The sequence below is a fragment of the Semicossyphus pulcher genome, unplaced genomic scaffold, assembly GCF_022749685.1.
Source record: "Semicossyphus pulcher isolate SPU_LCO1_2020_fin unplaced genomic scaffold, fSemPul1.0.p SCAF_8, whole genome shotgun sequence".
Taxonomy (NCBI): domain Eukaryota; kingdom Metazoa; phylum Chordata; class Actinopteri; order Labriformes; family Labridae; genus Semicossyphus; species Semicossyphus pulcher.
Genome location: NW_027211759.1, coordinates 14699129 through 14726670, shown reverse-complemented (window position 1 = coordinate 14726670; position 27542 = coordinate 14699129). Strand labels below are relative to the sequence as shown.

Sequence of the window (27542 nt, the reverse complement as noted above, 5' to 3'; positions counted from 1 at the left end):
TATCAATTCCACTACAGGGGAGACTTGATGTTCTCTGCAATTAGGTGGAAAAGACGTGCCTAAAATATCGATATCGAAATCGGCAATCGGCAAAAAGGGTTGGAAAATATCGGCATATCTGCAAAAAATCCAATATCGTGCATCCATACTTTTATCACCTCCCTGAAGAACTGAACGTGTCATGGTTATGCTTTAGTTGTATAATGAATTGACGTTTTTTCTTTTATTTTCATAATGTCAGCACATGCAGTTTAACACTGATGGGAAACGCTCACTGTTAAGGTATTTTGGGACGGCACAGGTCTGGCATTCATCGTTGCCCGGCCCCTCGCAAGAGTAACAGTGTCTGTGGCAACCCATGCAAGTGAACTGGTCGTCGTGCAGGTAGGTCCTTGTTGGGCAGTCTGTGTCACCCGTCACACCACACAACAATGTGTTTGGATCCAGCACAAGTCCCCTCTCGCACTGGGTGCACTGGTTTGCTTCAGGGCCGGAGCAGCTCCTACAAGTCTGGTGACACTCTGCACAGGAAGTGAAACAAATCAGGCTGTGTCACTGGGATGATTGTAATTCTGTGTTTACTACAGAGGGTGTGTCATGTCGTTGACAATGTCGTAAAGGTGCGTCACTATTATCTAATATACTGTATTAAATTGTCACAAAATCTTACAGATAATACGGTACTGTGGATTTAGCACCAATTAGATAATTATTGTATATTTTTGTGATTTTTAAAACATTTCTTTATATCAGACATGGAAACCACGTTCTACATCTTTAAAGACTAGATTTTTTTTTTTTAAAGTTTCCATCAGTGAGATGTTTTGTACATAAACAATGGGGCCTTAAAAATCTAAAGGGACATTACCAGGTAGTATATGGTCAGAAAGTAGCCATGCATATTGAACTTTGCTTAAATAAAGCCACATCTATGTATTGAGATGCTCACCTTGACATTCCATAGCTTCAGCTTCATAGTAAGTACCAGTGGGGCATTCTTTGGAGCATGAACCCTTATAGAGTTTGGGGCTAAATGTTGAGCAGGTTTCACAGTCATCTGCCAATGCCCCAGAGCAGCTGCCACAAGTAGGGTGGCACTGACCACAACGGCCCTCCTCCATGTCCTCGTAATAGCCCACTGGGCAACTAGCCTTACAGGCACCGTTAAGCATCAGGTAGAGGAAAGTGCATTCTGAAATGATATGGAGAAGGGTTGGTATAGTTGTAACAAGTGATAAGGACAAGGATATATGTCCTGTTAAAGTGCCCAGACGGCTAATAGCTCACTGAAGCAGGTCCTGTCGTCTGAGCAAACATCACAGTGTGGAGGACAGCGTCTACAGGTTCCATCATCTGCAGGATATGTGCGCAGTGAACAGTTGAGTCTGCACATGCCGCCCTCTAAGTAGAAGCCATCAGCACAGGACAGACACTGGGACTTAATGCCGTCACATGTCAGACAGGAGGCGTCGCAGGCTTCACATGACCCCTCTGCTGCCTCGAAGTAACCTCTGAAAGTAAAGTCAGCAGACATTTAATAAGATATAAAGAGGAAAAATCCATAAACACCTGCAAACATTATTCTAAATCATTCTTCATTCTACTGTTTTTCCTGCTGCTTACTCAGGGCAATTGGACCAGCACCGCCCCTGGTGAAGAAATAGTTTATAGCTGCCTTTGGAACAGCTGATGCAGTTATCGCTAGTGTCAACACAGGCCTCACAGTTTGGCGAGCAGTCCTCGCACAGCTGCGTGGCAGAGTTGGCGTAGGAGCCAGACGGACACTGCGCTGCACAAGAACTGTCCTGGTCCAGAAAATATCCTGTGACATGAACATCCACAATGCACAGTGAGAATTGGGATAATGGTTTTATTTATTGACATGACCAAATAAGTTTGAAATTTGAAATCAAACATTTGAAACATGTAAAAAAGATAAATTAACATATAGACAAGGAGACGGACAGAAAAATTGAATAATAATGCAAAACAAGTCAAACACCTAGTTAATTCAATTTACACATCTGAAAAGGAGAAGTACAAACTTATTCATCACACCCCTTCTCCATTAGTTATTGATTGATAGTTACCCTGTCAGCTTCCTTTATATGCATATATATATAAACATATATATTGATTGATTTATGAATATATAATATAAAATATATAATCATACATTATTCTTATAAAGTTATATGTATATGTACACCCACATACCCATAAAGAAATATCTGGGAGCTTGGGGGAGCGAGGAACGATGAGGGAATTCTGAGGAGCTATAAGTGAGGATACGCGAGAGCAGCCTCTACAGAAGATTGGACGCTGCAGCTGATTGAAGGAAGAAGCGGACCTTAAAACAGACTTCAAAGGGCACCTTGAAACTGACTATAAACAACTTCGCAGTGGCGTACTCAAGCTGTTTCAGGGGCAGGGGCAAAAAATAAATAAAAAGGGCACCAGTTGTATGCCATGGGGCACTAGTGCGCAGAAAGTTGTGATGGGAAACAACAACAGGGGCAACTAAGGTCAACTGTAGGCATCCCATGAGGGCACATTGTCTCACACGCAGTAGGTGTGAAAGCCAACTAATTTTCCAACATGTATCAGTTATCCACTGGAAGGGCACCCAATTAAATTTCATCCATTGGAAGGGCACCTGAGAGGGCACTTTATCATTTTTTTTATCTGAGCTCGTGAGGCTGACAAATAAATGAGTGCTGGGTTTGATCAGCGCCGTGATATTTCTTTTTTTCCTAAAACTTTTAGCCAAATAACTAACTTCCATAGTTTATATGACTCCATAAAGGTATTTAGGTTTGCAAAATAAGTAATTCGCAGTAACATTCTCAGCAATTCTAAATGCAAATAATGAATTAAAAATCTAAAAACATGTAGAAAATGTCTAAATGGCTCCAAGCAGCACACAGTGTAATAACAAACCTGTTCTTCATGTGCAGGTGCTTATGGAATATGACTCACTATAGCCACAAGTACAAATAACACATCCGGTATGAATGTTTATGGTGACGTGGATCGCTCAATGACATTTGATGTTAGGTGAAATTAAATGTGTGAGGCAGCAATTTACAATCTGGCTTCAATTCACCATCTGTGTCGCCAATTGGCCCTGCCTCCAAAATGCACATACGCATGGGTCATCGAGTTTGCTTATAGAGATAAGTTTGTTTATACAGTTCTCAACTTTAGCGTACGCAAAGGTTATAAATGATTGGTGATAGTCAAACCCATCCTTCATCCCTGTACCTTGTGAAAATTGCATCTTTATACCTCTTCATAAACTGGTTCATGTTGCTCCACATTTAAACTGCTCCATAGTTTCACTCCGACAGAGTGAAATACAAAAACTTTTCTTAAAGTAAGTTGTTTTTTAATATGTCATGGATTCCTCGGACCTCTTGTAAATCACTGACGTTGTTCATTGATAATCCACTTACTGCACTGTTTCAATTTCACTGGTTAAAATATTATTTATTACAGTAGCACAATGAGATGTCATTCTGCTGGGTCTAGTTATACTCATACTATACATTGTATTGATAAATTAATTCTGTCTTTATAAGGTTTCAACAGGTAAATATTTAAAATCTCCACAGATGAAAATTGCTTTGTGACTTGTTTTTGAAAGCATGCCTTCCATCCACTCCTTGAAGAGTTCAACACTAGAACCTGGTGAGTGGAAAGTTCAAGGTTTAATCCACACGCACAGCTACTCCTTCTCCGCCCTTGTTTTGTCTATTTATGTGGTTTCAAAAATGGCAATTATGGTGAATGGTTGAGTTAATTGATGTAAATACTCCTTGGTGTAATTAAAATTTGCATTAAGGCTTCTGCAACTAAGTGCATAATTGATCATTTTCAGTACGTCTTAATGTTCCGGTTGTGTGAGTGTATTTGTACCTTTGAAACAAGAGGAACAATCCAGAGCCTTTGGGCCAAAGCAGGTCTTACAGGATGCATCACATGCACGGCATTCCCCATATTGCCCTGAAATCAATAAGATAAGTTCATATGATAAACATATACAGCATCCCTTTGTTACACTATAACAAAACATTACATTTTACAAATGAATGCCTGTTAAAACCTAATGCCTCTGTTTTAACTAACTTCACCACTAGAGAGAACCATAACGAGCTGTCACAGGGTTTTTGAGCCACTAATGACAGGACATGATGTGTAATGAGTGCAGGGCAGGATACATTGTGTTTCTATGGCACTGGTGTGTATAAAAGCTGCAACCTATTATTGTAGAGATCTATATACTGTCTAACATCTGTTGTGGCAATTTTAACAGCAACTTGAAAGTAGTTAACAATGATGACTGGTAAACCACGTCTGTTAAAACCCATGTATGGCTAAAAGCTACCTAGACTACATGTCATTGCAAATGTAAAGCTCAATAATTCCTACATTGCAACCCAATATTTGAGCTTAGTTCTTTTTAATCACAATGGTCGTGATTTTCAAAAATAAATCTTAGGAGAAGTAAGTTTTCCTGACAAACATCAGATGTATTCAGCCATACAAGAATGGAAGGTAAGGCAAGTTTATTGATATGGCACATTTGAGCAGAAAGACAATTCAAGGTGCTGTTTAAATAATGAAACCAGTGAGGCAGATATGTAAATAGTTGCCCTGCATGGTAGATAACAATGTAGAATGCTGTTGACTCAGAAAGCAAAGGTGAAGCAGGTGAAGAGCCCTGTGCTTGAGGCAGAGGAGCCTTGAAATTGCTCCACTAAAATGGCTCTTGAATGAAAGGTGATGCAGTACAGGGTGACACAGCGAGTAGGAGACCGTCCTTCAACTTAGAGGGCCTTCGACTAGGATCAAGCCCCTGTCTCAGCGGCAGCCATCCACCATGCTAAAGTGTCCTTGAGCGAGACGCTGAATTCTTCCAAATAGCCGGTACAATGTACTGATCTGTGCTCTGACCTCCCATAGGAGGAAAGCAATTATTTCCATCAGGGAATCAAAAAGTCAAATATCACATTATTCAGAACGCTGACTCCACTGTCTCCTAACACCTTTTAAGTTACTTATCTCTGAAATTAAAAAAACAAAACATGGTTGTTCCTCTTACCTTCGTAATATTGTCCCAATGGGCAGTTAACCAGAGGACACTGCCCATGTAGGGGAGAGTTCCCACCACGACAAAGGTCACAGTCTGTTGATCGAGGTCCATGGCATGTCTGGCATGAGCTATGACAAAGCTGGCAGCGCCACCCACTGGAGTCACTGAAGGTTTGCTGTGGGCACTGTTTAATGCACTCCCCTCCTGACAGGACAGAGCAGAGAGAAGACCGACATTATTTCCAGCACATGACTTCATCTGCATTAGCAAAGACAATAAGGCATAAGGCAACAATCCCTCTTTAACTACCCAGGCACAATAACCTAGATCTTTTGAAACAGGACCTTATGGCTGAAGGAGAGAGAATTAGCTGATCGTCCATGATGGATCCTGTCTGACACAATGCACAATCAAATGCCCCTGAAATACTGTATGTACCAGGACATATAAAAACAATTCAGTGTGGTCTTGCTTAGCATAGGTATCGCAACTCGAGACCTTTAAGGAACAGGCTTTATTTCACATGTCAAAGCTTTAACTGAGATGCCTGTAGAGAAGAAAACAACCCAATTTCTGTTTTGCATAAAGCTACATTTGCATATCTCATGTTACAGATTTGCTGACATGGACATGATTTGCAATCCAAATGAAGACTCAGAGTGCCATCATTAGTCTTTGACAAGAATGATCGATCACTCTAACTCATAGTGACTTAAGAGTGTATATAGAAGTCTACTAGCACTGTGTGGGACAAAAGGGTTATCCGAATCGAATAATAGTAGTGAACAAATTAGAAATAGAAAGTTTGTGCTGCTGGTACCATTGAGGAAGTAACCAGGTTGGCAGGCGAGGCAGTGGGCGTTACTCCTGCAATCTGTGCATGGCGCTGGACAGGACAGACACACACCCCGGCCCCCGTCCTCATAGGTGCTCTGAGGGCAATGTCTGCGACACTGGTGTCTGAAACTGTAAAAGAACAGGTTCATTCAATAGTCAAATCAAATACCATTAAAGCATTTTTGATAATCCACAAAAATGTACTTATAATTCTCAAAAGTTAGGCTTGGTCTTTGAGTGTTAAATCAGTCAAAACAAAAGCTCATAGCTGTCACATGTATTACACAAAAGGAGGCTTTTTTTCTAAAGCAAACATGCGGAACAAAGCTACTGAAATATCAAAGACTCCATGAAAACGTTTGTGATTTAACGGCACTTTCTAAGCTTTACGGTGAATGAAAGAATGACGTTGCTGCAGCCACATGGTTGAGCCTGAAGCTTGACGAGCTGAAACCAAAGAAAAGAACACACCGCATGCAAGAGGCAAACCCATCATGCACTGTGTCCGTCCACAGCACACCTGCAGCTGTATTGTTGACTTGAATAACACCCTGGTCCAAAAGGTGCACTCAATCAAACATCAGGAAGGATGGCAAACAGAGACAAAAACATAATGTAGGCTGCTTTTTTTAAAGCTTATCGTGACTCTAGTCTCTTCTTCAGGCAGGAAGTTAATTGGTATTTTATTTGTAGCTCAGAGGCATGGAGAGATTTCTGTCATTAACCTGCCCTATCAGTCCTTCGGGGCTTTACTGAGCTATTAAACATGAGACTGTCCTAAAAAACTAACTAAGGAGCTGAGATATTGAGTCGCAAAGTTGTCACACATAAAACATTAAAGCAAAAGGAATCCTCCTTTACAGACTTACTAAATGGAACAAATTAAAAAGCAATAAGGCAGTAGCTTTTAGTACATCCTCTGCTGCTTTTCTGCCACCTCACCACATGAGAGGATTTGACCACCGACAGCCCGAGCTGCACTTCCTGCTGCGTTGCCGTGGGTTTGGTGCTAAGATGCGGAGGTTGTTTGAGAAGGAACAGCTGGAGGCGCCACCCTGCATCCATCAGCTCACTCACAATAGTAGCTGATGCAGACCAGACTCTGTCTCTAGCCTGGAAACACTGCACTCCTTAAGAATCTACGGGATGTTTGAGAATCCCTCTGCGCAAATATTAGACTATCCATTCCAGGAGAGTGCATCGGCATTTCCAAAGCAACTTTTGTTTTGAGCTTTTACTCCTCGAATGAGTGAAGGAAATGTGAAAACATGCTGTAGGTGGTCCACAAAGTTAGGAAGCCTGTGTAAATTATATATCACAGCTATTTTTTGGTTAAGCTGCACTTATTTTCTAAGTGGGGAAAGTAAATGTCAAAAAATACCACACATCCATCATGCTGTGACCCTTTCCAATATGTAGTATTTTATGCAAGAAAAAGATTGGCTTGGCAGATTCACAGTTACTCCAAAGAGCTCTTACATTAACATTTTTCATTACTACAAAACCTCAGTGGACTCAAGACTTTCTTTAAGCTCTGGAAACTGTCACAGTCAATCAAAGCGAGGCTGCTCCTGTAGCTCATAAAGGTCACTTGCTCTATCGGGTTTCTATTATTTGTGTTTGCGTCACGCTGTAGATGAAATAAGTACAGCAGCCGCAGAAATAACTGAGCCGACCTGTCATTCTAAATCTCTAAAACCATTACTTATGAAGTAAAAGTAAAACATGGAGTTTGCGCTGAAGAAGACTGAGTATCTCAGTGCACCTATGTTACAGCAGTAAAAAAGAGGTGAGTGCAGCGAAGCGTTGGATTTTCCTCCAACCACCCTCTGCTGTGATTCACACGAGCTGTCAGTAAAGTCAAGATGCTGCGCCCTATATAATCCCAACTGCTACTGGCTATGCTTTCCACTTATACTCGCTCTCTTTGTCTCTCTTCTCCTCTCCTTCTAGCACATAATATAAGAACGCACTCTGTGAAGGAGCTCTGTGAAGCAGACCACTCTCCTGTGCTCACACCAAGGCTCAGGTAACAGCGGACGACTCGGATTGGAAGGTAACTCGACTCACACAATACCTGGAGGCCTAAACTCGGGGGAAAGCACACAATTGGAAGTCTGTTCTAGCTCTCTATCCTGTGTTACACTCTGGGTCCAAGTGATCCTCTGGTGTCAACAAAAAATACAGGTGAAATTACATTTCTTGTGAAGTGAGGGATAATTAACCATATTCTGTGAGCCAATATATGGAAATATACACTAACCCATATACTGCATACTGATTTAGCCTACTCTTTATCTAGCAAGGCAGTGACAATGCATGTAAAAACAATTACAAGGGCGTTCTGAGGTTAATTATGTCTGGGAAGCAAAATTAATGTCCATAATTTAAAACCTCTGAAAAAGGCATGAACAAATCACAGCATCATGCATAGTCATGTCTACTTTATATCACTTTAAATCTTTATTTCCAAACAAAGACTGAAAAAAATAATGGTAAATTGAGATTGTTTTAAAAGCAGAGGGTAAGGGAAGAAATTAAGGAAAAAAACTCACAGAAAATAACCTTCAGCGCAGCTGTTGCAGATTTCTGGGTCTTCTGTGTACGAATAAGAGAAGGTGATTAATTAGGATTCTTGTGGAGAAGCAAACTCACGCAGAAATGGCTTAATTTATATCATGCTGCAATGTGCACTATTATCCCCAGTGTTATATTGCTGCTCCAACTTACATTAAGGAGGGAACATTATGGTGTTGTTAAGCTGATAACCAGTAATCACGTGTCACTTACCTACAGAACACGTTTTGCAGCCCATCTCGCAGTCAATGCACTCTCCTGTGTCAGGGTCCTGCACCTGCCCTGAAACACAGAAATGCAGCATAACAAGCCTGAATGTCTTCCTCTTTAGCTACAACCAACTGCAAAACTCGGCTTTACATTTACCCATGTCACAGGATGCTGTTTGGCAGACCCCGTTCTGCAGTTTGTAGTGTTCCCGACATTTCGCACATATGTTGCCGTCTGTGCAGAGTTCACAATTGGCTATGCAGGGCAGGCAGACGTAGTGACCCCTGTCAGGATAGAGTCCCCGGGGGCAGTGTGTCCGACAGCGACCTTGGTGGAGGAAACGTTCCTGTCCATCTTCATCTGAGGAGGAGGAGGAGGAGGAGGACACAGAGGACTTGTTAACATTAAGTCCACTCTGTTTTCTCCTCGAAGATGCCATATGGAACTCTGCCAGGAAATGTCTTTTTTTTTAACCATCTATGAACTTCTCATATTAAATACAGCGTTACAGCCAAATGCATAATTACATAGGGTGAAGGTATATAAAAGGATTAGATGCCAACTGGGTGAAAGTTCAGTGCCTTCAACACACTATGAGGAAATCAAAGCTGTTAGATTGAAGGAGAGATGTCATACAGCTTAATAAGTCAATCACTGGCAATTATTAGGACACTGCAGATTCATACTTGTCACTACAAATGCATTACTGACAACAAATATTGGCAGAACAAGTGTATGTTAAAGCCATGAACATCCTCAGCATAGCATGTTGACAGTAGGCCTGCAAATCACAGATCACAGTGTGAGATTACTTTCTGACTGATGATGCTCCAACTTATGTAAACAAGGGCAATCAGAGGCAGATGAGAGATCAGAGCTGTGGGCAGGGACACAGTGTCGTGTAAGCCCTAATGATTAATATTCTGCCACCTGCCACAAGCCTAGCTGTGGCACCTGAGGCATCTCTGGAAGCAGCAGAGTCACAGCATTGTCTCATCTGCTCAGCGCTGCACAGAAGATGTTCGAGACCTGGAGGAGAGGGGCGGCAAGCTGCTGCTGCTGCCTTTCTTCCCCTTTCACTTCCTTCAACCTCAGCTCACACAGAGAAATGCGGCTTCCATATTACAACACACCACAGAGCACAAGGACAGGGGTAGAGAGACTTTGGGGTTTTTGATGTTCTTTCACAAACAGCATCACACAGATGTACACACAGGGATCAAATGTGAAATACTGTATACTACTAAAGTCTATCCAACAAAAATCATCTCCAAGCTTATGGATGATTGTAGCAAAGTAAAAATGGATATTCTCTAAGAAAGGGTGTATGTGTGAGGGAAAGGGAGAGATAGTCCTGCAGGTTTTGCAGGTTAAGCCCAGTGAACTGCAACAGTAATACTTGTAGCCGGAGGGGATGTTTTTTTCCCTTCCCTTCCCTCTGATTAACAAAGGCCCCATTCTGACGTGATCAGATTACACTGTGAAAACTTGGTCGAAAATGATCACACCTTCATTTCTTACAGATTTAAAAGCTGCCCTCAGGACAGAAAAAAATCAAAAACGTGCACGGCCAATCTCCGACAGTTTAACAAGAGTAAATGGTCAACCAGAGCTGAATGCCCCTCCTCCAATTCAAAAGCCTTTTAAAAAGACCTTTGCTTTGGTAACCATTAAATAGTGCTGCTTTGAAAAGAAAAAAAACTCCACCCCCCTTTCAGATGGATTAATGAGTCTGTGACAAGGCTTTGTTATAATCTGTGGAGCCAAAAAAGCCAAAAGAGACCGTATCGGTCACATTTGCAGTTCTTATAGAGAAAATATGAGAAATGCAGGCTGGTAAAATTAATCAGACTATGGGAAAAATATTGTTAATCTTCGAAGTCTTTGTTCAGCTGCTGACTGTATAATTTTTGTCCTTGTAGAAACTAAGCAGCACAAAACAATACTTTAAAACCCTCTTTGGGTTAATCAAGTGAATCACACTATGAGGAAATTATGAGACTAATAATTATATTATTCGCATTTTCCTTTGAAAGGCTATCGATGTGTGTGTTAAAACTGCGTTTGAAGGAAATTTTACTCACCAACTCCACAGGTAGTGCATTCAAACAGCTCGTGCCCGTCGCACTCAGAGCAGGTGGGATGACAGAGGACACACTGGCTCTTCAGCATAAACTGTCCACTCGGACAGGGCGACGAGGGTTTACATACAATAAATCCGACAGCGTAGACACAGATCAGAAACGCGGCGAGGCACCTCATGGCTGTGCCCGAGGACTTTCACTGGGAGTGAGGAAAAAACAGCGAGGAGTCAGGAGGACTGTCTCCACGGACGCAGTCTCCGTCCGTGTAGCAGGTACGCTGGCAGATCGATATGGGGCTCTGTGACACCAGCCCAGAAATAACTTGCTGGACCAGTTCGTTCAAGTGAAACACACTGGACAATGAGCTCGGACTGCGGTTAGCGTTTAGTGCATGATCCACAGAAGAAAAAGAGAGAACTCTATTTCTGTGCTAGGATAGATAGATAGATAGATACACAGACTATTAACAGTATTTAATACACCATCACACCATTAATAATTTGCAAAAAACATCTAAATATAATCGGATGTCTGTCTGTTTCTGGCGCCCTTCTAAAAAAACATGGAAGTTCCGGTTCTGGTAACACCTTGCAAAATAAAATATCAGAACTAAAACACACGTGATGGGAGACACATATGTAGAGTTGTATAGCAAAACAGTATGAGAAGTTTGAAACCGGAATAAAGATATGGTCTGGATTTTTATTTATTTAAATTAAATTGGTGTCAACTATCAGCTATATTATGAAATTAATGTTAATACCCTACCGGTTTTAGGATTTACTAGACTTAGCTAGTGCTGTTTTTTAGTTGTTGTTTTTTATCTCAACAGCTAAAATTAACCTTCTAAATGTTTATGTTGTGTATTGTTTATAGGCTAAAGAGAACACTTTAATCTTAAAAGAAAGAAAATTAATATGCTACTTTTGCTTATCTAATATTTACATGCACCTTTTTGGAGACTATATTGCTCATTCGAGCACTGTTTATTTGCTGTTAGCTTAAATGCTGTTCGCATAAATCATTTTACATTAAGCTCTTACCGTTCATTGTAGTTTAAAACTCAGTGACACTCTCACCACCGTTTCTTTAAAAAAACATTCTCGTTATTTCAAAGTCAAAAGGCACTGGAAGCCACAGTATGTAAAGCTCAGACTTTGTTAAAATCAAGTTGAAGTGATGATTTGTTTTTGTTACGGCACAGCGGCCTCTCGCGGCTCTCGGCTGGACGTGTCACCATGGTACCAGAGGGCGGTGCCAAAGCTCCTCGCCGGCTGACGTCACGCGGAGCGGCTGCCGGAGGAGGCGTGGCTTTGTTCTGCTGCAGCGGAGAAATATGACATGGGGATGAGCGAGAGAGAGGGAGAGTGAGACAGCCTGATAGGAATTAACGGTTCGTCAGAGGTCTGGACTGAAAACATTTAGGATGGGGGAGTAATGACTGAAAACAGAACGGTAAGAGACAGACATGTTTTTATATTCTCCACATGCGGCGCGACAGGCCGATTCATGGCTGATTTGATAGTGAACACAATAGGCTACCACTGCAGACAGGTGCACCTGCCTTTATGCGAGTACGTGCCTCGATGCATTCAACTTCAGGTTCCGTGCGAATACCTTTTTTATTTTAGGTCGAAGGCAAATGCATCGAGGCCACAAATCTCATCGACGGTTGGGATGAGACGTTAGCCGGAGTCTCAGACTAAAATGCTGTAAACATGGATGTGGTGTTCAGTCTGTATGCTTAGTCACAGACCTTTGTGATGTAGGAACATACAGTAATAATGTAATATAAATCAGGAGTATATTTTGTGATGGTAGCTTATCCTGAAATCAATAGCACATTAGCTTATTGAGGCTAAAAAGCCTTAAAGGCTTTGGTTCTTTCAACAGACATGGAATATTAATCATCATAGTGTATTTTGGGCCAGATGGGAATGAAATGCATAACAGATGCTATGTTTCATATAGTAAATCACAGCAGTTTACCCCAAATTGAAGAAAGCCTTGCAATAAATGCAAATACCACTGCTTGGATGGAGTCTGGTGCCCATATACGTTTATTTTATTGTTGGCCTGGTTCACAGAATCTACCAACTACGCCTGCCTGTAAAGATGGAGAGGCTTCTAAATCATTGGTATGGTAGCGTATTTAAAAATGTATCATATTCATAACCCCATAACAAAGATCTACATAATAAAACCTTTAATCTATCAGATTATAACTGAGTTGGGTTCAACACGAGTGAAATAAACTCTGCCATGGTTTCCTCCTGGTCATTTGGAAGATGGTCATTTACATCAAATCAACTTGTTGTTTGCTGTCTTACATTTACAACTGATTCAGCCAACATAGTACCCCCGGCCGAATGCTTTTTTTGGGCTTGCTAGACGGGTTGACAGTAGTTGAGTCTGATTTGGAGACAGCTTGAGTAGACGGGGCAGAGATACAAAGCAGGTCCCGTGGCTGCCAGGCCAAGCCAGGCCATGCCAGCTCCACAGAGGGCTTCAGTGCAGCAGGGCACTGGGGAGAGGGCGCTTGGCACCTGATCAGTTACCACAGTGAATTCTGTTCCTGTCACTGGCATTTAGCTACAGAAAAGCAGAGCAGAGATGACGGTTGTTGTTGAACCCAGTTGGGCTTTCATGTCACTGTGGCAGCGCGGCTTTATCAAACTGCTTCTCAACTGATACAAAATGACATTCCTTTGCAAACATCTGTGCCAACTGCCCACTATCGACTTCAAAAACCTCAGCAACAAAAGCTACCATCAGAAGCTGTCTTTGAGAAGAAAAACACTGGTTGCATTATCCAAATATCATTTTAAGTTTGTACATATTTTGCATCAGAGGACCCAGCAGCGAGGGTTTTTCCACTGCTATCATTAGACAGAAAGAAGGATCAAAATAAATCATCCTGTTGATTCTGAAAATCACCTGTGAGGGGGCTTAAAATCTCATGTTTCTTTTCAAAAACAATCCCCTATCCCCATGCCCTATTCCCCCAAACTTTAGTCCTTCAAAGGAGAAGAAATGAGTCAAGTGCCCATTGTAATCATGGCCCAATCACTGCATGGCTTTGAAGTGGGCCCTGTTCTTCAGACATCTCTACAGGTGGGGAAGCAATGTTGAGTGTTCTGTCTGCAGGCTCGGGGAGGTCAGCTAGAGGCCGAGGAGGCAGGCAGAGGGGCTCCTCTCACACGTCAAAATATGGGGAGGGTGGAGGGGGTACTGGTCAGCTTCACTGGGGTCCCATGTGTCTGTACATTTGAGCAAATCTTGTTTGTAGGTTACTGGAGCAAGACAATTCTACTTAGCGACACGATGATGAAACCTAAACTGGGCTGAGGTGTGACGAGGGAGTGACTGACTCCGACAGGCTGAGACTCATGCCACTCACACGATCATTTTTATCCTGAACATAGTCTTAATTAAAACATTTCTTTACATTAGCTATTTGGTCGCAATCCTCTTTTATATCAAATCTATTTCATGAGAGAAGTTGGGGGGCTTCCATGAAATTTGAAACAGGTATTTCATTTCATATTAACATTTAAAAGAATTTTTTCACACTGTCTGAGAGTGAACTTCTATCACCTGTGAGAAGGTGTCATGACCGAGGCGGAGAGTCTCATCCTCAGATAGAAACAGGCCACAGGTTGTGCGTTTATGCGCCACGGTTTGTTTTCAGTCTTTACCCAAATGTAACACATGAAGCAACACGCGCTGGACGTTTCCGTTTGCCAAGAAAATAAACTCTGTGACAGCCATACCTTGTGTTTGCATGTGTGTGCACATGTGTGTCCGTGCCCTCTGCACCTGATTGCGTTCGTGTTGCTCCACTTGTTTGGGAGCAGGCTTGCTCCCTGTGACGTCTGCCATTGTAGCATTTTCCCCACAAGGCCCAGTGGGCACAGCCATCCCCTGTCCTGCCCCGAATCAGCAAGGGAGCAGTTTCTAAATCAAACAGAACGTTGTTGCACAGGATACCCTTGGTGACTCAATTTAGATTCACGCAGGCCCACAACGTAGGTCATTTTCATTCATTCAGAAAAAGAGGTCAGGCCTCCTTTTCTCTGCGAAACCCAGCTGCATATGTTGGAAACTCTGTATCTCCATTTTGTTTCACAGTTTAGTTCAGTGAAGGTGATATTAAAAGGAGACGCAGGTTAGTCACAACCCTGTTGTGCTGGTGCTTTTTACGTCATTCATTTATTAGAGTGAGCACATGCCCCGCTGTCCGTCACTGTCACTGCCCTTTCTTTCATCTTTACTTAATAGCAGCTGATCTCAAACAAAAGCCTTCCAGGAATATTGGGGAGTAAATTCATCAAGCGATCGAAGTATCTTTTTAACAGCCTTCTGGTGAGAAGAAGAAGAAGAGGAGCTCTGAGATGACTCAAGGGTGACAACAAGTACAGGAACCTACTTGTTTGTACACTATATTTATCTAATGAGGTTCGTCGGGATCTTATTTGTCATCACCGTCTGTTAACAGTCATGTAGTTGCGCATACTCTGCATTCAGAGTTGTATTAATTAAACAAGAATATGTGGTGGAGGTCTGCGCTGATGGTTCACCCTGCAGCTACATCCTCCCACAGCTTCTTTAAGGCCTCTCCCACGTACTCCCCTGGGCTTATTCGCCAACCCCCCCTCCTACATACAGTCTGAGCTGCAGGGTCTGGACCCTCCGACATTTACATTTCATTATAAGAACATTTGTAAGATTTAAGAAAAAAATAATTTGTTTTGAAAGAATCATCATTCATATTATTGATAATAGAACGCACACATGTATGTCATGCTCAGCTTCACAACTCAGAAGTTGCTGTTGCATTTGCAGGCAGATCAGTAAATCGCTTCAAGAGCATTTGAACCATAAAAAGGAAACGTCCTTTTTCTAGCATCATTAGTCCCTACAATATAATAAGTATACGTTTCTGATACTGGTGTGAGTATGACACATCTTTCCTCCGCAGTGCACCCACACCCACTGAACGGACCTCTCTGTGGGTGCACTTGAGGCCAGGGTGGCAAAAACGCATCAGACAGAAGTTTTCCTTCCAAGAGGCCGACATAAAGTTCATGTCATGTGTGCACTTCCTGTGCAGCTTCTGTTGACTTGTGCTCTGGTCATGTTGTCTTTGATAGGCGTAGTTTCTGTGTCGGATAAAGTTGCAGTGTTGCAGTTAGCATCAGCTCCTCTGGACAGCTAACCGCTCAGCTGAACCGCCCAGAGTAAAGTGCAGGAAGCACTCTGAGCCCTGCGGTTGAATTCAGTGCACTCTGTCAAGTTTTAATGTCTTGATGCACATTCAAACATTATTCTGCCATCAAATAGTGCATCTCAAGCTTTTTGAATTGTATGTGTTCAATCTTTGCATGCATTATAAACAAAGTGGCAGTGTCGTAACGCCAATGATCCACATAAACCGATGAATTTTACATTTTTCCTAAGACAAAAGAATTGCAAATATTTCCCCCTTCAACCATGAAACATGCATGTGTCCCAAACAGTGAGGAAAAACAGTGGCTTGGACTTGAGTCCTGGAAAAGTCCCAGTTAGAACATTTTAGAAAAAAAAAAGTGGCTTGGCAGGGTGTACAAGTATACGTGCCTTTGTGAATGTGTTTGTGTGTGTGTGTGTGTGTGTGTGTGTGTGTGGTTTTATTCATCGGATGCACATTTCAGTCAAAGACAAAAGCAGATACACTCACATAACTGGCCTCATGACTGCAACTGCAAAACTGAATAGCATCTTCACCAGTTACACGGAAGAGCTGGAACTTACCACTGTTAAGTCCAAGTGGTTGTGGTCTTTTTAACATTACAAAACTCGCAACCATAATTATTTATTTACCTTTACTCACCTACAGATTACGCTCAACTTTTGGTAGCCTTTAGAGCTTCCCGACCCAGTTAATCTGCTGACCTCTAGTGGGTTTAAAGCCGTAGATATACTTGCTTTTCACTGTGTGTTCACGTGCGCATGATGGTTGCCACGTGTTCCCTGCGTCTGTTTGGAGCGTCGGCTGTTCACGTCCTCAGAAAATTAGCGCTAAGTGTATGCACGATGCAGAATGCACATGAGCAGTAGGGGCCGTGTAGAGACTGATAGACCAAGTCTGCAATTGTCCACATCTGTACGATGTGTCATTGCCACTGCACAGCTGCAAACATGCCTGTCAAAATCAAAATAGCTGGTGACAGATAAGTCGACGGGGAAAAGTCTGGGACTGTTACTTCCGTGCACGGAGGAAAATGTGAGTAACGGCGTGGAGACGGTGCCGACGGAAGCTGTCGCTTTTTCTGTTGTGATCTAAGAATTAACATAGTCGTAACGTCCTCGAGTGTCGCCATGTCTGATGTTTACATCCTGCACTTACGGTAGTTGCACATGGCCTGTGCCCTCTAGAGGTATCCTCCAGTAGCACGTGTCGTACATCGACAAGTATGTGAACAATTACATTCATGATGCAGCCAGTTGTGTACACGAAAGCGAGTCTATCTCCGGCCTATGTTTCTTAAAGGACACCCTAAAAGCAACTGCTTACCAAATAGTAAAAGATGTACCCATTATTGGTAACTAGTGTTGAAAGATCACCGCAGCATTCTTGTGCTCTAACTAGAAAACTCTTTTAATATTCAAGAGCCTACAGGTTTATGGGTTTAACATCTTTTCCTTCACATGCTAAATTAAGAATAAGGTTGTGTGATTTGCCCTCTCCACCTACTTGAGTGTATATGCATGCGCCCACGCACACAGTCAATATAATAGTGGTGGCACACAGCACAAAACAGGTATTGTGAGATGTAGAGACCGACGTGTCAAAACAATCTCTCCTAGCGTTTCCTCTTTTATTGTCTTCTCTGTGCAGATAATGAAAGTCTTATTTATGGGGGTCATTGTAGGACAGCGGAGCTGCTCTGTGAGTGTCAGCTGATATTTCATTACATCTCAAATGGAACAAAACTACAACTGTAAGTGATCTCTGCAACATGACACTGTGCACGGCTTCTCAGTAACGGCTGTTTTTCAGTTTTTTCTTTCATGCTACCAAAATGAAATAATCAGGTTGACAAGGACAGGAAGTACCCTATAGCTGCTTAGCTTAGCTATATGTGGCTGTGCGTGTGTTTGTGTGTGTGTTTCAGAGGAGACATCATAACCTACTTTATACATCCACAGGCCTTTATTTGTTAATTTATGTAAAGTAGCAGCATTCCCCGAATTATCACTCATCTGTAGGTGTCATTATCTTTGCAGATAAATCCTTTTAATCTGCTCTTTATTTATAGATATCTTCGAGAGTTTTGTTACATGAAGATCTTTCTGCAGGCGAGGACGTTTGAGTCAGGCAAAATGTTCAACACCAGAGCGGACGCCCTCCTTCAGCTCAATCTGAAATAGGAAACCACAGCTAGCTTAAGCTAGTTAGTCTGTATATCTGGTGGGATCGGAAGATTAGTCTACAGATAGCAAGCAGGCATGCTTGAACCCCCTCATTCATCATGTCATTTATATACCTACCAGACACTGGCTGCTAAGTGTGTAATTCATGTCCACATAATACTGTAAAGGTTTTCACCTTTTTCTTTGACTTCTTTAAATCAGGAGAAAGTCGGGAACCATCTGCTTTGGTAAAGTTTTGGTCCCTAGACACGGCTGTCTGCTTGTGGCACAAAGAGCCAAGTCTGCAAACAGTGCAGCTTTTGGCCGCTGTGGTCGGAGGGCTGAAGGGAGCGACATTTTCAGGGGTTATGATCTTGCTCTCTGCCCCTCAGCAACCAGCTTTTTGTTTGGGTGCACGCTGCACACACCGCCGAGCCGCTCTGCTGGAACTGAAGATTTGACTTGACTGTAAGGTCAGACAAAAGAACCAGTTGCTTTGTTAAAAAGATTTATTGCAAGGGTTTGTTGAGGAAAAATGGTGCGCTACGTGCTGCGTCTGTAAAGAATCGAAACCTCACACGAAGCAGGAAGTTTATCATTTTGATGGCAAATTCAAACTCTGATCTTCTAAACTTTCTTACAAAAACTGATAAATTCCTGGAGCTCGGACGTCCCTCAGGTACACACAGTGCAGCTCCTGCTGTCCACTGCAGCATTAATTGAAATTAACTTCAAAAATTAATGCGATGATGCATTTAGTGCAAATTACCAACAACTCTCCACTGGATGATATGCTGCGCTGGCAGTGTGCACGGCAGAAATGAGATGCAAAGTGACATTATTGCTTCAAGCAGCATCTTTCCCGCAGCATGAGGGGCCGCTGCACAGAAGCCTGTTATTTTAAACTTTAGTGAAGGATTAGGGGACAGAAAGAGAATGTATTTGTGTGAGGCTCCATTACAGAGTCTGTCTAGAGGTCAAGACTTAGGAGCATTACACTTTCTTTCTGCCTGGCGTGCAGAAGTGGTTTACTGATTCGCTCGGGCCTTCTGCCTTCTAAGCTTTCTCCATCTTCCTGCATCTGAAGCCGGGGCTCAGCGGGCTGATTTCTCAGGGTGTCGGTGGTGCTCTGAGGTCACCGAAAATCAATGCAAAGCAGGGGAAGTCCTGCTAGCGAACAGAGCATAATGGCGGGATAAGGAGGGACTCGGGGCATTCTTACAGGTGGTGACAGGAGAAAAAGATGAGGCTCTCAGAAATCAAAAACGGCCAAACCTGATGAGCCGGCACTCGGTGAAGAGCCCTCGCTTGATTGAAAGACGTCATTGCGTTCCAGAGGGCCGCGGACGATATCCTGCGCATGACGGCGTATACATGCACACACAATGTACAAGCTTGCCGTTGGGGCTGCAGGAGGAGGAAGAGGAGGCTGATATGAAGGATGAATAGCAAGTGCTGCTTCCACTCCACATTGAAATTCACTGATTGAATCTTGTGCTCTCAAGCAAGGACTTTGAGAAAGTGGAAGTGCTTAGTTTGTAGTTTGGTGACACATTATAACATCCCGTTACATGAATTTTTCCATGCCACTTAACTGTGTGTTGTGTTACAAAGCATACTAATGGATTGTGTTGATTATTCAGCACTGACGTGAGGTGGAAATGATCTGTTTCGTGCTCATTTGTTTCTCCAATATACAATTACACCAAGTCTAATGCATTCTCTGTAGCTGTTCCTGCCTTTATCCATTGAATGGCATCAATAATATAATCGGCTGTTGTCTGCTTTTTAGCGTTCACATCTTGGTTTGACATTTTGCTGTGCACAGGCATGTGAAACAGCACTGGATAAGAATGAATGCCATCTTTTATTAGCCTTTCTCTGTGTTTTGGCCGCCCTCTGTGGAAGCACTGGGTCTGTTGTTGTTGATTGTTAAACACCCTGCGCAGCAAACATGCATTGGTTAGTGTGCTGTTCACATTTGTGTGCTCAGACGCTGGTGCACTCCAGGGGCAGGGATCACAGGGTGGTTATCTAGCAGTGTTGAACACGGCGGTTCGAGCCTGTCGGTGCTTGGCCCTGCCATAGCTGCAGCTCAGCTCACACACTGAAGCCACAGTTGGCCCCGACTGAGCCGTTTGTCCGAGCCAGAAAGTGAGATTTTATTCTCCGCCCGCCTGCAAGAATCCAAAATATTCCGTCCAGCAGAGGAGGGATCAGAGTCTCGGAGGTTTCAGTAACTTCATTTGTGTTTAACCAACAAGCCCACATCTCATGTCCAACTCTTGCAGGACAGGTCTCTTGCCACTATTTTGTGAGCAGGCTCAGGTATCAGGTTTCAAAGGTCCTTTTGACTCTCTGGACCTGTGCCACCTGCTGTACTGGGAGGCTGTGGGGAGAGGTAGTCCTCCACAGGCCGGATTTGTAGATGTTAGATATTGTTTTTGTTCCTTTTTGTCTCATGGCCATTTTTATATACGACTACAAGCTGACAAATGCACTGTTTCAGGATGAAGCCGTATAAAGAGATCATGTTGTATCTTTCTTTTAGTCGCACGACACAATCAGCAGAGATAAAAACATTTTATGTGTTCAAAATCAAATAATTGTTGGATTATAGAGCAATCATTCTAAGATTTATATGGCTTGAAGGATTACTGATCATTTCCACAGAGATTTGATACTAAAAAATATATTTATACTTTTTTTTATACATTTAAAAAAAATACAATCTGGAGAAGCCTCATCGGCAGACAGGCCTCCCTTTCTTTCCTCTTCTCTTCTCCTCTGGAGGTGACACCAGATGTTCTGCCACTGGCAGGTTCAGCAGCAGCAGCTCCTCAAGGTGTGACATTAAATCTTTATAAAAATACAAAACTCATTTTCCATCATCGGACATCTTTGTCAAGTCAAGATGGTCTTTCAGCAGGAGGTGAAACAATTACACACCCTCCTCATGACAGAATTCTCTGTGTTCAGTCTGTTTTGTTTGTTCATGTATATTTTCAGAGGTGGGGTCGTGTGAGGTAGCACAGACTGTGACTCCACCGTGAACGTCATATTGTCGCTGACCCAAACAGCTGTTGTGATACCGTGCGCTGCATGTGCAGGTATACAGGGCCGTTGTGCAGAGAAAGACAGTGCAGAGGGAAAGTGTCTGACGGCAAGGTGAAAAAATAAAAAATACAGTGTGCACATAAAGTGAAACGTTTGTTTACATGTTGGACTCTTTGAAGTGGCTAAAGTACGTAGTACTCCTGACCGCCTCTGCAGCCGTGCTTAACTAGGCTAACGTGTAGGAACTCCGGCCGGCTTCTTCTAACAGGGGCTGTGCTGACGACATACATAGTACACTTACTATTGATAAGTGCCACATACAAACCCACAAAACCTGAAGTATCCCTTTAAGCTAACTTTGTCATGGTTTCACCTTTAACACTGTTTTAACCGTTTTAATACACTTTATTTAATTCTAAGAAGCGGACCTTTGTTTCCTTTAATTTATGTAGAAGGAAAATTCACAAATATTGGTGGTGTAACGATGACGGCTCCAGCCCATACTGACATAAATTACATTAGCACGCCAACACTTACACTCCCATCAGCTAATGTTGATGAAATATCTGCCATTTCTGTGGCTGTTTCAGTGTGTAGGTGTGTGTGGTTCTTTAGTGTAGTGCAACTGGCCTGGATCATGTGGCTTTATTTAAAGTAATGTGAAAAAAGTCACATTGTCACATGGATAATTTGTCGACGGGCTTATGTCCAGACTTTTACACCAGCTTTGGCATTCAGAATCCATCATAAAAAAAGATACAAGAGATCTCAATTTCTACAATGACAGTTGCCAAAATCCACCACAGAGTTTAATTGCATAATATTTTGAGGGGCTTCAGTGTTATGTTCCTTGTTAGCTCAGTAAACTGTTTGCTCTATTTGAGAAGCAGCTTTTTGGGTTGTGGAAAGTAGTGGAGGAAAGTTAACGCCTAAGCAGACAAGGTGGAAGTGGAAACAAAAACAGAAATGATAAGACTTTAGTGAACATAGATGAATGATTCCTAACATTGTGTAAAATGATTTTCCCGTTACAGCTTCAGTATTTTATTCTGCAGTGATACAGTAAACAAAGTGTACTCTGACAGCTACATAAACTCTCATATTTAGGTCAGAATAGAAGCTGCCTTTTAAAGCTTATATAACAGCATAACTGAAAATGTATACACCGTCTAACCTGCATGTATAGGATTTGCTGCTTGACCATTTCTCTGTTATGGAGGAGATGCAGAGCAAAGAGTCGAGTGTAAGTGTTGGTACAGTATGTTCACCTCCCACCTGCTGTGTATCTGCCTTGCATGTGGGCGATCATGGCCCGCTATGGAGACAATTATCTCAGCTATAACTCATCCTATTACCGTAAAGAGCCTCGGTGCCTATTTACACGAGCATCACGGAAAGAATGTGCACGTCATTAATGGAAAAGACGTTGTGTATTAATTGATGAATAAGCACAGAATATGTTTATCATTTTTCCTGTTTTCAACTCTGAGTAAAAGCTGCGAGTTTCCACTGTTGTTGTTTAAAGACTCACTGTAACCAGTTCACGCTTTCTAATTGGCCGACTGGTTTAGTGATTATTTAAAGACGAACCAAAAAGGTAGTGGGAGGAGAGCTGTAAGCACGCATACTTATTTTTGAAGTAGATTAAAAACAGCTATGTGGTTTTTTTCCCCCCCAGAATATATACTGTACACCTTTTCTGAGAAATAACAGGCTTCAACTGACTGATTCACACAGGTAGGTCTGTTGTTTTCTGGTGTAAAGTGTACCTAAAAAGCCTGATTGACAGCTGATAATGGCTGATTTAGTTTAGAGGTAATAGCTGTAAATATACACAGATGGAACATTTTAATAAAAACGCTGCCTTAATTGATAAACATCAGCTCTCTGCGGGGTAGATGTCCCATTTTTAATAATCGTTTTGCACAATGGTTTTGCTTGAATCCAAATTATGTATGAAATGACGTATTTTACCGTGCATGTATTAAGAAGACGTTGCATTAATCTGATGCTAAAGGCTACATCACACTGAAATTGAATCGAGTAGTGTGAGGTTCTTGGATTTCACACTGTACATGCGCGGAGCTGTTGTGTACATTAAAGCTGCAGGAGAACTCAGCGGACCATCCCTCAGTGTTTGTGCAGACAGATGATTAAGAAACCGCTTCTTACTGTCTACAAATGGGCCCTTGTTTACACGGGAGGACTGCAGGCAGAATGCTCACGGGTCAGTGGACCAGAGGAGGTAAACAATGCAGTGCAGACGAGTGCTGAATGCTGTTAAAATGCTGCGTGTTGTTGTGGATACATCTGCTGCAACATCTGAGTGAGAGTGGAGCTGTAGATGGTTACAGGCCGCACGTTTCCCCTCTGAGCTGTAAAACTGAAGTGTTTGTAATGAAACCACAAGATCAAAGATACATCTGAAGTGAGCGCTGTCTGTTCATCTGTGACTTCAATTTAACAGCATAGACATCTCAATAATCACCAGGTGTGGAGACATGCAGTGAGTACTTCATATTGTTACTGAGATGCATTTATGACGACATTTTCATCGACTCTAACACCTGTTATTATATTTTAACTAGGTTATTTTTGTAGTATTTGCTCTCAAGTTGTTGGGAAAATATAATATTTCAGACTGTTAATGTAAGTAATAGCAATTAGACCTTATTTCAATACTCTATAATTATCTTATACTGTAGTTCCTCATAAAAATGTCTCCTAAGTTATTGGCAATAAAATGTACATGATATAAAATTGCGAATTTTCTTCAATAGCCCCTTCAGTGTTATATTAGTTTAATATATAACAATGCTTCAGATTTTAAAAGAGTTACAGTTGGGGCGTCGGTTTAACTCAGCGGTTAAATCGGTGGCATACAGAGGCTCAGTCCTCGGTGCAGCAGCCTCGGTTTAGACTCCCACCCACGGCCCTTTGCCGTGTGTCATCCCCACTCTCTCTTCCCCTATTTTAAATAAAGGTATAAAAGGCCCACAAATCTTTTTTTTAAAGAGTTACAGTGTCATAAGAAGGACAAGTTTCCCCTCTGAAAAGTAGTAAATTAAAAGCATCGAATAGCTTAAAATGGAAATACACAAGAAAACCACAGGAATGTTACTAAACTGGATAAATGTGCTTATTCATGTACTTGGCATTACTGCATATTGTAATGTCCTGCATTGGCCTTTCATAATGTTAATGCTGATAAGCTTTCTACTTTGTAACTTCTGCTTCATTATTTCTCAACACAAGTGTTTAATATTACCGGAGTCAAGTAACCTCTGCTTGAGTGTAACATTCTTGAAGCCTAATAGTTACTGTTGTTTCTCCTAGGATGCATTTCTTATAACCATCAATGTGGTAGCAAATGGTTCAAGTTTTAAAAGTAGTTTCACAGTTTTTCTTTAAAATACTGTACATGAATTTTTGTTCAAACTTCACATAATTCACTGTTAAAGCATCCCGTTTTTACATGTACCTAGATGAAGACCAGTACAGGATTTCTGAGGCCACTGTACCAATAAGAAGATACCTACCTGTTTAAGAAGTGAAAAACTTACTGAGTACAGATGGGGCTGAACAATTAATCCAAATTGCACTTTAGCCAACTGCAATTTTCAAATCGCAGGAGGCACAATATTTATTAAAGGTGAAATGTGTGTAAAAATACCATGTTAATTTAAATATTGTGCTGCAGAGATGTTCTGGCCTGCACATCATCAGAATCAGCTTCATTGACCAGGTATGCACAAAGAATATGACTCCGGTTAACTTCGCTCTCTATGTACTATTAAACATTAAATATTGAACTAATATGTACAAGCCTACATTAAACATTAAATATCAAACTAGTATGTTCAAGCCTACAAGACAATAGTGCAAATATGAGGAGTGCAACGATGCTGAAAATAAACATCCTAAATATCCTTGTATGGTACAGATCGCGCAAAAATCACACCATAAACCTTTTAATGTTTTTCAATGAAAATGAGAATAATGATGTAAAAATTATAATTCCCTTTAATATTGCAAATCATATCAAAATTACAATGTCAAAATAATCGCAATTAGATATTTTCTTAAAATGGTTCAGCCCTAAGTACGGATATGAAGCGTGAATTTTCACTTGAAATGAAAGCAGTCCGTTTCCATGTGGATTGAGCACCAAATAATAATAATATGACTAAGCAGTGGTATACAAACGGCTGCTTTCTTGATGAAATATTTAACGTTATTAAACATGGTCACCCTGTTCTAGTTTCGTATTGTAGTGTAGCGTGTTGTAAACTGTGTAGTTGGGGCACACTGTCCTGAACAGACTGCGTGATGACAACGTTTCTAAATCCTCCCAAGTATTGTTTTCTGCAGTTTTCATACGTTTCATTTTGGACACATTTAAGCCGATACTAATAAATATCTGTGATTAACCGATATTGTCCAACCCATATATCAGTCGGGATCTATTTTACGGCAGATTTCATTTTAAGTGACGACTGACTATGAATTCAAAGTTGACACATAGTGCTGCGATACATTGTACAAGTAAACAGGGAACACATGACACTATTTACTGTCCATGTGAGTAATGCATGACTGATATTTCTCTTCTGAAAGGGTAAAAAGAGGCGTTTGCTGATCTGATCCGTCAGAATCAGAATGTTCTCTAAGTTTCCACTTTTGCTTTAATATGTGACTACTCACTTACTTCTCCCACTGTTTCCATGCGTTTGTCTCCACACACTACATATTCACATCTCTGCCTGCTGCGTCATGCAATAACACAACACTGACCTTTTCCTGACTGTACCGGCATCAGCATGTTTGCGTGTCCTTACGTAAAAACCCGGAACGCGAGGCTCGCGCTGCACTTTCTTTGCAGCGTCGGTGTTGTTGAGGACACAAACACACCTGCATCTTAGCGTGAGAACATGAAGATGTGATTACGTCAAAGAAAGTCCAGAAGGTGGGCTGTTGGGGAAAAGGTGCTGCCAAACGTGCTGTTTCAGGAAATGTTTATAAGAAGAAATGATGATGATTCAAAGTGATCTTACAGCAGCTGGCAGGCTTAAGGCAGATTAAAAGCCTCTGCTACTGTAAGAGAACTGAAGCATGATATTAAATGATGTCATTTTATAAAACATTTTATGCAAAATTAGGAAATTAGACTTTAATTTTCAATCAATAATTACTTTTTCAGCTCTGTTCGCTGTCAGCTTGTTGAACAGTTAGAGGATCAGGTGGTTTCTGAATGACACATAATGAAAGTAATGGCTCGAGGGGTAATTTTAGATTTGCACATTAACACTGATGCAGTCACAGGTATGTGTAGGTCGGGTGTTTTACAGCAGCTTCAAATTGAACTCAGTCGATCAGAACTAAAGGGTATAACTCTCTGTTTCAGGGTTGATAACACTCAGTATTTATCGTGTGTGTGTGTTTCAGGGCTCTCTGCATCCCCAGTGTCTTCCTCTCCTCGGCTGCCTCTGAAGCCATGGACTAGAGCTGCGTCTGGTCCTGACAGTCCCGTGGTCATCAGATGGCTTCTCAACAACCATCAGCAAAATACAGAAAGTACGTGTGATAACTTTAAAATGAATCACAGTCCTCCAAATAGTCAGTAAAAGTCTCTATAACTCTATATATTTTCTGGTTATCAACATGAAAAGATCAAATCAGACCAGGACAGATTGATCTTAAATCTGCTGCGAGGAACCTTCGGTTTGTGTTGATTTTGGCCCCCTGTGGACAAAGCCGTACCTCTTATCTCTTTGCTGTATTTGTCCTGTACAAACAAGTGGTGGTTTCCTGCTGCTTTCTTTAACAGTCATACGTATCACTCACTTTAAATGTTTGCCCTGGAAAATGTAAACAAAGGCAGCGTGCAGTTAATCGCTTCGTCTGACAGCCACCCCCCCGCCAGCGGTTTCAGGCATTTAAAATGACTGTATAGAAAAAATCAATCTTGTCGCTGATGGTCTGGTTTGCTTTTGTAGGTCATATAGAGTAATCAGAATAAATTTCAGCGTGTTTCATAACCAGTGAAAAACTCCTCACAGGAGATTTAACAACTATTGTTTTTACTGATTTATAACTCAGTGCCATTAACACTTTGTTGTCTATTTAAAACTTTTAGTAACACATGAATGAGTAACATTTCTGCTTTGTGTTCCTTCATAATGATGAAACCAGACACTGTATGTTATTTTGAGTCGATCCCACGTAGTCCACTCTGTCCTGGAGGAGTACTCTGATCACAAAAAGTGTTATTAGCAAAATGCACCGAA

General features: G+C 41.7%; 1 protein-coding gene across 1 annotated transcript in view; it reads left to right on the top strand.

Moving 5' to 3' along the window:
• Positions 1 to 12141: 12141 nt before the first annotated feature.
• Positions 12142 to 27542, top strand: part of otud7a (OTU deubiquitinase 7A) — a 37882-nt gene continuing 22481 nt past the window's right edge. The window contains exons 1-2 of the mRNA XM_069687163.1: positions 12142 to 12258; positions 26701 to 26829. The gene's annotated coding sequence lies outside the window, so the exon portion shown is untranslated. The remainder of the gene's footprint in view (positions 12259 to 26700; positions 26830 to 27542) is intronic.